The sequence below is a fragment of the Gavialis gangeticus genome, unplaced genomic scaffold (genome assembly GCF_001723915.1).
Source record: "Gavialis gangeticus isolate Ggan-Ray unplaced genomic scaffold, GavGan_comp1, whole genome shotgun sequence".
Classification (NCBI taxonomy): domain Eukaryota; kingdom Metazoa; phylum Chordata; order Crocodylia; family Gavialidae; genus Gavialis; species Gavialis gangeticus.
Window position 1 is genome coordinate 3,916,206 of NW_017729012.1, and position 11,427 is coordinate 3,927,632.

The following is an 11,427-nucleotide window of genomic DNA, read 5'->3' on the forward strand; positions in this document are numbered from 1 at the left end:
AAATCATGTGAAAAATTTTATTTCCGTATTACAATGTGGGCACGATTCTCAAAATTACTTGGCATTGGCTGGGCTGGGCTCCCATTGCAGTTAGGCAAACCTTGACTGCTTCTGAAAATCCTCCCATGTATTTTTCTCGAGCTAGTTTTTTCAATGTCTCTAGCAGTGGAACGATACACCACAGCCCTTCAGGACTGTCCCAAAATGCCCTAATTCCCCTTAACAGCAAATTCTTTCCTAAGTTCCCTAACATGAGTTTCTTTCCTTGATTTTCTTCATTTCCTTATTACCACCATTACAAATTCCTCCCTCCTAGGAGACTCCAGTGACTTGCTGTGCAAGCTTGGGAGTCATTTAATTTTGTGCCTCAGTTTCTTCATCTGTAAAGTGGGAATGATGCTACTTCACCCCTTCGGTTTAAGTTTGGCAAAGTACTAGCTCTATCTGAGGGATTTGGATGCCCAAATAGCTGATTTAACTAACCTGAATAGGAATTGAGTATCTTAACTCCTCCCCACAAAGGCACCGGCTGCTCCAGGGACTATTGGCATGAGAGTGTCACTTGACAGAGATGGAGCAGCTGAGGAGGGCTCCACAGCCTCAGACGATGCACTTTGTGTGACGGTGCTCCAAGTATTGCCAACAGAACTGGGGTTTGGCCAGCAAAACTTTGCTGTAAACCAGGCCTAAGCCCCCGTCTGCCGCTTGAATGGGGAGAGGCTGCAGATCCCATGCAGCAGCAGGCGGCCGGGAAGGGGCATGTCAGATTCCTGGAGTGGGAAGGTGTATTCAAGAGGAGTGCATGCAAGAAGTGCTGCAGTCAGTGAGAGACGCACCCAACCTTATGTAAACAGGCATGACTGAACACGGGCAGGAGACGGGCAGATCAGGAACAGCAGCAGTGTGCGAAAGAGGAGACTAGTTCAGAGAGCAGCGTACCTGTGGAGCTCGCTCCCTAAGGTCACCTTGCCAGACCGGAGTACCCAAGACACTCAGCACAACGCGAACAGGCCACGGTAACGAGTAAGTGGGGTCCCAAAGTAAACCGACTGAAGGCACAGGGGTTTCTCACATGAGGAACTGAAGGCTCGGATCAAGTGTACTAATAAAAGTCTATCTGGCCTCTTGAAGGCTCAGGACAAGCATAGTGGCTTCTTAACCTGGCAGTTAAGCAGTCTGGTTCTCTGTCCTCTTCTCTCCCTGCTCTGGGGGGGGGAAATCAGTTGTGCCCCCTCTTTGTGCTGCTCTACTCTCTCTCTCCACTTCTGTTCCTCTCTGGCTCAGCACACCACTGTTGGCCACTTGGTCCCCTCTGCACCATGAAACAAGGAGAGCCAGTATTGTCCAAAATCCATCCACGCCAGTGCAGAAAAGGGTGATGCTGTTTTAAAGCAAAGCCTCTGAGGAGGCAGATAAAGCTGCTGGGAGTGAGGAGCCCTTTCAGCCAAGACTAATCCTTATATAAACTATTGCAAATTCACAGGTGAGAGCGCTCATCACCATTTTGGGAGTGTGAAGTTAGACAGTCGTCATCACACAGCATTCAGAGGGATGGCCTGTCCGCTCTCATCTGAAAAAGCAGCGGAGGGTGAGGCTTAGATAGGTGAATCCCAGCTTACGCTGAAAGAAGGAAATGTGCTATGCCAGGGGACTAATGAATGCCCTGCAAGGCAGCTCAGCAATTATTGCTCTGATGGGGTTTTTTCCCCACAGTTCTGTTTGAAATGTTAGATAAACAGTGAATAATACAAAGGCAACTGGAAAAGCAGTGATTTGTTGGCCCAGGATACTGATATGAGCTAACCTATCATTTTGCTTGTTTTCAATAATCTCCTTTTTTTAAAGTCCTACACTGATTTGTCTTGCCCTGGAAGGCATGTTCACCTTTTAAATCATCTCTGTCATTGAGCGGGCACTTTTTCCCACTCGCAGAAAATCTAAGCAACGCGCATTATTTCTGCAAGAGAAATGTAACCTGTCAAGTAGGGAGGCAGTTGCTGGATTTTCTGGCTTTGCTTCTTTGGTAAGGCCTCGGTGATACTTTTTGTTTTGCTGTGATCTGGCTTGGCTGCAGTAAAATGCAGCCTTCAGCTTGCATTTCTGAATCTGTACACAAAACCAAAAGATTCTGGCAAAACCGGACATTTTGAATCCTTTTCCTTTTTACGTATTTGTTAAATAAGTAAATAAATCTGCATGGACAGAGCTAGACAGTGGAGTGTGTTTTCATAGGTGCAGCGTAGATGTGTCCCTGGTGAACCAATGTGTTAGTGAAGCACAGCATGCAATCCTACTCGGAGACTCAGTCTACTTCCCCAAACGGAGAAGCGAGCTGATTATTTTCATATATACTGGTACAAAAGTGTTGTTTGGCTGTAAAGCCAATTAAGCAAATCTTGTATTAGATCTAACACACAGTATTGCCTTTACCACGAAAGCTTTGCTATGCCAGGCATATAGCACTTAGGATAAGATGCTGCCATAGCACTTATGATAAGATGCTGTCCATAAGAGCTGAACAAGCTGGGAACTCTCTAACATTGACCAGAATGGAGTTAGCGATGGGAAGATAGTCTAGGAAAGGCTAGAAGAAAGACCTGTCAGTAATATAGTGGGGACACGGATTGCTGCGTGGAAATTAGGCCAGATTTTCAAAGGTGTGTAGATCCCTACTTACGCAGATAGGAGCCTAGGAAGGTATACAAAGGTACCTACCTTTTCCTGGGAGAAAGAAGTGTAACCTGCTCAGGTCCTTTTCTAGTGGGATCTACAGTGGGATTTATCGGCATCTTTAAGCACCTAAATCCCTTCAGATGCCTTTGAAAATCTGGCCCTCGGTCTTGTCTTTCTTTTCCAGTTTATGAATAAACAAGAAGAGAAAGGTAAAGGCTGAGTTTGATTCATAACCCAGCAAGTTTCTCATGTTGACCTGGCTGAAATACTCCATTAAAGTTTTGTTAAAAAACACATTCGCATTTATAACTAAAATAGTTAAAACATTGAAAATACATAGGCTTGTTTTGTTAAAATGATTATATATGTTTGTTGTTGAAGAAGTATATCCAAAATACATGAGTTTGTTGTTTTAGTCAGCTAAAACAATTTACATGTCACCACTCAGTTTTTGGATGTGGCTGCAAAAGGGATCTGAAAAAAATATCAAAATAAATCACTGCTTTAAAATGTATAGCATGTACCTTCTAAAGATGAAGCCTACATCTGTATCTGAGTTGTGAAAAATATGCATTTGGGTTATATCAAAGAACAAGAATGCACTTTTTTGTAGAAAACAATGATTAAATCGAGACTTCCTGAAATCATGATTTAAATCATGTTTTAAATTGATTTGATTTAAATCGAAGCCACCCTGGAAAGAAGCACACATGGAAAGTACTCCAAACTCCTATGCGAGTGCTTCAGAAGGATCCAACTCAGCCCTGCTGGGATTCAGACCGGTGGTCCCAGAGTCTGTCAGCTCGGATGCTGACAGTATTTAGCCAGCTCCTATTTTAGCTGTGAAGCTGTACTGCTTTGCTTGAAAATGTTCAGGCCTCCTCTCTGCTTCCCTAGTCAGCTCATTTCTGCTGTCTCTTAAAGTGCCCGAGCTTTCTTCCTCACAGGCTGCTCCCCTGCAGCGTACCCCAGCTCTCCCTTCCCATGTCTTCCCTTCCACTGCTTCTGGGCAGCAGAACAGGCTACAAGTTGGCCAAGTCTCTTTGCAAACCCACAGGCACCTCTTGCCAGGCAGAGACATCCAATAAATGAAAGCATTTTGTTTTTCATTGCTCACAGTGTAGCAGCAGGATTGTCGTTGGGAAAGCTTTGCTTCCTAGATGCAGCGGCTGTGGTGATAGTGGCTCTTAGAGCCCCAATTTGAACAGGCACCGGCTTGTACCCTGGTCAGAGCCCGTTTAAGCATCATGTTGGTTAAGACTATTAATTGCCAGTGTTTTACTGGCACTCGTTCTTCCACTATTGCTGCTCCCTGTGATGCTGAACCAGTGTTTATGCAACGCTGAGAGAGGCGAAGCAGAACGCTACTGTTGGCACAACGATCTCCACTGCCCAGAAAAAGGCTTCAACTTTGCACAGCCGGAGACCTTGTTACAAAATGATACCACCTGCCCTGCTCACGACTGTCTGGTCTTGCTTGCCCTGGGGAACATTATCCTTTAACGCCTGCTGCCAAAGCTCCCCGAATTTACGCTGTTGTGTTTATTCCCATTTCTCTCACTGTTCGTGAAGGCTCCAAGACATCTGCTCCTTGACAGTAGGGGGGGGAATGAATTGCAAGTTTGCACCTTAAAGCATGCCACCTTTGAGAGCAACTCTCATTGCAATGCCCCCTTACTTACTAATTCTGCAGGTGTTCTATATTATTTGGGGTTGGGGGGGGAGGCATGAGAACGTGTCACTTCCAAGCCTTCTCCATAAATGCAGGCCACACACCATATAGAGTCCGAAGCCATCCGTGCCTGGGTGCATGGTTTTATTAACACTGCAATGAACAGCAATCCAACATAAAGTCCCACTCCCAGGCTAGGTTGCTCAGCCCATGCCCTGTGCCCCCTTTCACTTTCAAACCGGTAGGCTGCTCAGACTGCTGAATGACTTAGACCTTTGCATCTGTTTTCCCCAGCATATGGCACGTCTAGCTTTGCCCACGTTCACAAATAAACGTGACCCTTAGACTCTTTTCATGCTATTAAGGCCTGATCTAATATACCCTTTTTATACAGAGCAATCTAAAGCTGAGTCGGTCCAGCTTTTCAGCACCTTCTGATAAAGGTCAGTCTTTGTTGGCATAGTGCTACTAAGATCACAACTGGTAGATCCATTTAATGGCTGCCAGCAACATTTTATTGTTTACTGCTGCTTTCACGACAGAGGGATGCTAATAAGTGTTATCTCTTCACAGTACACTGCGGCATTTTTATAGATATTGGTATCACTATTTCTACATGACGGCCATGGGAGCTGAGTCAGAGAGCATGTGATATACCTCGGGCCGTGCACAGATTAAGACATTCACTTAGGTTAAGGCGTGAAGGAACCAGAAGGATCTTCGGATCTGTCCTCCTGCATAATGCACAGCAGGAATCCACCCAACCAATTCTGTATCAAGCCCATGATTTCTGTTTGAGCTAGAAGAGAGGTGTTCAACCTTTTGGCCCTGCAGGCCAAATGAGTGGTGTGGTGCTGGCCCATGGGCTGGACCGAGCCCCGCAGGGCCTCCGTTGTCTTCCGTGTGGCGGGATAGCGCCCTGGGGTCTGGTGCTGACCCTGTGCACTGGGATAGGCACCACCCCTCGTGAACTGGGATCAGGGCCTGGTGGTCCATGCTGCGCCTCCACACAAGAGTACAGGGGCATAGTATCATAGAAAAGTTGGGCTGGCAGGGACCTCCACAGGTCACCTAGTCCAGCCCTTGCCTGAGGGAGGCTCATAAACCATCCCATACAACCATAATCTAAATCAACTAAAATCCCTTAGCAAGCCAAACCTGCCCTGCGGGCCATATTTTGCCTACCCCGATCTGAGCTACATAAGACGACACTCAACTATGCTGCTACACCACTTCTTCCCTGCCACCAAATTTTGGGTTTGTGGAGACCCCATAGGCTGGATGATGCTGCACCGGGAGCCGGATCTAGCCCACGGGCTGAGCACCCCTGAGCTGAAACGTGTCTACAAGGAGACGGATCTATATTTCAATTCCAGGAGATACAGGCCAGGGCTGTGACCTCCAGCCTTCCCGGCAGTGGCTTGTGCTCAGACCACACTTTTGCCTCTGCATTTTCAATGTAGTGTCATTTTCCTCTCATCTTGAAAGCCTTTGAAAGGAAAAGATGGCTTTGTTGCCCTGGATGTTACTGGTATAAGGGGACATGACTTAATGGAAACAAACTGACCTGAAGCTAAAAGAAGTCAAACCAACAAACCAACATTATTGCAGTTTAACTCTTAGGTGGTGCTTTACATCCCCTGAACTCAAAAGCTCTTGACAGAGGAGTGGGGCCTCTACCTTTTTTTCCTACAAAGAAAGCTAAAACAGGGAGAAGTGACTTGCCCAAGGTCAGACAGGGCAAACCTAGCAGCAGGACCCTGATCTGACTACTGTTCTGGCATGATAAGAGAGTGAGCCACGCTGCTTTTGCAGCATTACACACAGCAATCCCCACAGGGTCAGTGCGGGTCATTATTGTTATTATTATGAAAATGTGTTCCGGTCTCAGTCCAAATCCAAGAGCCAATTAAATCCCCAAAGCTCAGTAACCCTGTCTATAAGTATTCACAGGCCATAGATCTTCAACCAGGCCAGAATCCTACATGCAAGTCCCAGACCTACAGGCCTGGGAGCTCAGGGGCTCCCTGTATCCAGGCCCATTATACTGGATCTTAGACAAGAGGCTCAGCAGCAATCCTCACGTGCTTTTCTCCCTGTGGAAATCCTTTACAGATGACAGTCAGCGTGTCGCTGCTGTTCAAATACACTCAGTGCCGGGGGGAAATGCCACCATTCTGTCCCAGCGCAACTTATTACCGCGGGCGGGTTACGAAAGGAAAAGGGAGTGTGCATCCTTCTGCAGTACAGGGCCTGGCCACACCAAGTACTGGCTTGCTGAACATGGATTTTCCTTTGAGGTTTCCCTTACTCCTCCCCCGGAGCCTGCTGAGAGCAGGGAACTAGATGCTGCAACTCTGACTTCCCCGACCAGCAGCTTGCAGGCATGTGCAGCCGAAAGCTTTGTGCAACGTGCCGAGAAGTTGCTGATCGCTCCTGCAGTAGGGACCACCTCGGTATCAGGACCAGAGGGTGACTCGACCCATGGCTTAGATCAGTGATTCTGAACCAGGACGCCATGAGATCCTTTCCAGTGAAAAGCCGCGTGATGTCAGCACTGTCACGTGTGTGCAAACCTGATTCACAGGATTGCTCTTCTCAGGCAGGAAGAAGTTAAAAGCCAGTTTGAAAAACCATCTACAAACTGGACAGTGTGAAGTACGGTTTGAGCAGGGCCCACAGATCCTTAGCTCAGGACCTGGATTCACTTGTGCGACCCTCCCTTACCCCCCTCTACTGGTTACAGTATTATACAGCTCACAGTTGTTACAGATACTTGTAACCTGTCGAGTTATAATACTTGCAACTCGACAGGTTACAAGTATTATACAGTTAACTGCACCATTCATTCAGACCGCCGAACATCGCCTGTGCAAAGTACCTCTCACGCCATAAAAAAGCGCGTCCACCGATGAAGTGAGAGCTGGAAAGCGTGCAGCAAAAAGGCGCATCCACCGATGAAGTGAGAGCTGGAAAGCGTGCAGTAACTTCCCAGCGGGTTCCTATGCAGCTTTGATTTGCACCGTTCGCAGGGTCTATGGGTTTACTGCTGGTTTGCACCAGCCCCTTCGCCGCTCCCTCTTCTCCTCCTTCCCTTGTCTTTTGTATCCTAATTTCGCCCCCCTCCTCCTCTTTGTGCAGCCCTCACGGCACATCTAACGAAGCCGACTCGCGTTCAGGAAAGTGCGCGCTCTCCCGCTCTCTAGTTACGGCATTTACGTGGATCTAAGATGACCCTGAGTCTAACCTATGTGTACGACCCCGACTCTAAGACGGACCCCCAGTAACGAGACTCTAGGTCCGGAAAGGAGATACATTCGCTAGACTCTTCCAGGGGCGTTGGTTGTAGCCGTGTTGGTCTAAGGACACGGGGAGACACGGTCGATCCTATCAGGTTCCCCCGAAGACCCTTGTCTGCCTCGACTCTCCCACGTAGAGAATCTAATTACGGGGGGAATCTTGAATCTAAGACGAACCCCCAATAATTAGAGTGTATCTATGAAAAACTGATAAATCTGCTAGAATCTTCCATGTAGCGAATCTAATGATGGGGGGGCGCCTTTAATTCACGTCTCCATCCTTATGCCAACCCTCCTGCGGCCCCCCCTCGGGCGCAGAGCAAGGGCAAGGTGGGGGGGGGGGCGAAGGGAGGATATGAAGCACCCCTCCCCCGGTAAATGGGGTCGTCTTGCAATCGAGTAAATGACATTTGCCCTCGCTGGGGGGCAGGTGGGTCATTCTCAGCCCGCCAGGAGACGGGCAGCGCGGGGCGCATGCGCACACACTCCCCTCCCCCGCACGCCCGGCTCGGCGGGGGCGGGCCCGAGTCTCGCGCGAGGCGGCGGTCTCGCGAGAGGGGCGGGGCGAGCGGAACCTTGTGCCGCGGGCGAATGTCTCAGAGTTCGGCGGGGCTCGGCCGGGCGGCACGTGGGCACGGAGCGGGGGCGGGGCGTGGTGCGGCACGGCACGGGGGAAGAGCACCGCACGGACCGTGAGTACCGCCGCCGGGGCAGGGTTGCGCCGCCTCCCCCCCTCCCCACCCCCGCCGGCGCTGGGGGCGGTCAAGGTCACGGTCACTACCCCCCCACACACACCCATCCCCGCCTGCTTTGGCATGAGCTAAGTGAGCCCCCTTGCCCACCCTCTGGGGGATGTGGGGGGGGGGCTTCTCCTGGCCCCCCAGACCCGGAGCAAGTCGTGGGGATCCCCCTCCCCCAGACTCCCCGAGAAAGGAGCGGGCCCAGGTGTCCCTGGTAGATGCTCAGCCCAGGCAGCGGCGCGGCGTGAGCACCTCCACGGCTGCGTGCGAACGGTTCCTTCGGGGGGGAAATCCTATTCCTGAGCTACAGGCGCCCGCGCAGCAGTGATGCAACCCCGCCGAACCCCGGGTCTGCGCGAGTAAAGACTCGCCCGCGTTTGCACGGCGCGGGCAGGACGGCACCCTCCGGGCGCCGACAGGCTGCAAATCAGCCAGCGCCTCTCGCGTCCTTGCACCACCTCTGCCTCTCCTGAAGGCTGGCGTAATGTGCAAGGCCGGCTCGGCAACCCTCGATTAACGTGGCTGCCCCGGGAGGGTTGTTTCGTTCAAGTTGCAAACTGAACTTCTGCTGGCGGGAGCCGGTTGCCCGGGCTGGTAGCAGCACGTGGTGGAGCTCGCTCGGAGTTGAGGGCGTGCAACGAGGGGTCTGCGAGACGTGTCCTTGGGGCCCCTCTTCTCGTGGGTGCTTTGCTATCCGATAACCTAGATCACGTGTTTCTCTGCTGGCCACGCGTTCAGGAAGACCGGAGGGCACCGGAGTGATGGTAGCGCTGGCTCCTCACCGCTGCAAGGGCCAGCCTGGCTTGTTTGGAAGGAGTTTGGCATGCTGATGTCTAGCCAGTGTTATCAAAAGGCCTGTGGACTTTGCTTCTGGTGAAAGGAAAGGACCTGTTGCTGGGGAAAGTGATGGCAAAAGAGGCTAACTTCACGTCTCCTGTTTGTTTTGCATCTGTGAATCATCTACTCCGAGCCCTGGCCGCAGGAGCCGGGGCGGTGAAATGGGAAGGAGAGAGCATGTGACCTGCTGGAGCATAGTACAGCTGCTCCATGAGGCAGCGTGCCTTGTCCTCCGCGGAGAAGGCGTCCGAGCAGCGCAGGGCTTGGGAGCAGCGGTAGCCGCTTGGCTGCTGTGTGACCTTGAGCAAATCGCTTGCTCTTTGTCCCCTAGCTGAGCCATTTGCATAATGGGTGAAATACCTGTTGGGGCGGCTGCTACACCTGTGCTCTTGGTGCTTTTCAGTCAGTGAACTTAAAGCACTTGCAAGTATTTTTTTTTTTTTTTTACTTACAAGCTCCTCAGGCTCGTATGCAAATTGCTGAAGCGTGGTTGTAATTGAATAACTGACTTGCATTTAGGTACCAACCCAGTGCAAAACTCAGCGCAGGTTCAAAAGATCAAATCCCAGTGACCGGCCTGCACGGTCTCAGTTCCTGGCCGGCTGAAGCAGAGTCACAAGCCCATTTGCTCCTTGCTGTGTATCGAGACTTCCTGTCCCGGCACCAAAATGCCGGCTCCCCCCGCTTCCACGTCTGGTGTGGTGCTGCCGAGTGCTTTCTTTGCAGTGCTTGTGAAAATCCTTGTGCACCTTCGCTGCTCGCGGGAAGAGCTGGCTCGATGGCCCCGCAGGCTGGGATCCGTCGTCTCGGTGTGGATAGGAGCAGAGCATGCTGCCTTTAACCGCTCGGCGTCACCCAGGTTGTAAAGCCACCTCAGTCTCCTGATCCGGTCTGCCACAGGTGTCTGCTCCAGCTGCCAGCGTGCTGGCCCGTTGGGTTGCAAACTTTTGATCCAGACCTTGTAGCTCGTTCGGCACCTAGTGCAACAGGGCTGCGGCCTACCAGTGCTGCACGCGATCCAGCTGTGCCAGGTGCTTTGCAAACCTCTCGAAGGCATTTTATTCAGGGTTACTGCCCCAGCCCAGCCTCTTTTCTTTAACATTTTAAAGATTTAAGCTGTGTGTAGGGTGGTGGGGGGAAGTTGAGATGCGTGAACTGTAGTGGAGCGTAAGTGTTTTATTGGTACTAAGTGATGTCTGCATAGGGTTTTACAGTGGATGCAGATGTTGCAGATTACTTTCAACTCTAGCCCTGTTTTATGCAAGGTTACAGTTGCAGTGATTTGATTTGTTTTAAGCTGTGTTGTATGGCTGCAAATGCAACAGTCTTATTATTTTAGCTCGCGTGCCCCCTTAAAGCAGTTACGAGTTATTTCTGCTCATGGCCTGAGCGTGAAACTTTGAGAAGTGCCCAAGGCCTCATCGAAATCTGTAGGATTTGGGCACCACAGTGCCTTTGTGGGTCTGACCTTAAGGCTCAAAGTCACTGAAGTGCTTGAATCCCTTTTGAGAATGGGAACTTGGGGGGAAGGTTACCTTCGAGGAGGTCCTTCGAAAGCAGGTACCGCTTAATGGCAGGGTTTCTGTGAGAGGAACACAACTGTTGTTTAACGCCACAGCCCTGTTTATCTGCAGCTTTCATCCTCCAGGTGCCCTTCCCTGCTGTAAGCCCTACACTTATTAGGGTAATTTTGCTGTCTGTGAAGCTCTTGAATAAGCAGATGCGTGTTGCCCTTTGAAATGCTCTTTCAATCGATGGAAGTAATGAAACACTTAGATGGTTAATGGGGACTCCTTGATTTCCTATTTAAAAACTGATTTTAATGTTGAGCATTTCCCTCTCTTTATATACACACAGCCAAATATCTTGTCGGAAGCAACGGGTCATTTGAGGTGCCTTTTAAAGCGTCTAGGTTTTTCGAGGGCCAGCGCTTGCTATTTCTAAGGAGTTGAAGTGTAATTTTAGGTAATGAATCCAGAATCTGCTCTGCCCTGAAACTGCAAGCTGTGTCTGACTGTCCAGGCTGTGTTGTATGTGGGTTTGAATGCTTAAAAAAGGCTTTCTTGTGCTTCATGATGTGGGTTTCATGTTTTTCCCCTCCCCCTGCCACATCAAAATTGCCTACTATTGCTAGAAGTCAAATGAGGACTTCTGGACCATGCCTTGTGGTTCGTGGTTAGACATTGTCTTCACTTCCTCAAAGAAG

At 50.2% G+C, this 11,427-nt stretch overlaps 1 protein-coding gene across 1 annotated transcript in view; it reads left to right on the forward strand.

The window, feature by feature from the left end:
- The first annotated feature begins 8,241 nt into the window (after window positions 1-8,241).
- Window positions 8,242-11,427, forward strand: part of AKAP1 (A-kinase anchoring protein 1) — a 57,741-nt gene continuing 54,555 nt past the window's right edge. Inside the window, exon 1 of the mRNA XM_019511065.1 lies at window positions 8,242-8,336. The gene's annotated coding sequence lies outside the window, so the exon portion shown is untranslated. The remainder of the gene's footprint in view (window positions 8,337-11,427) is intronic.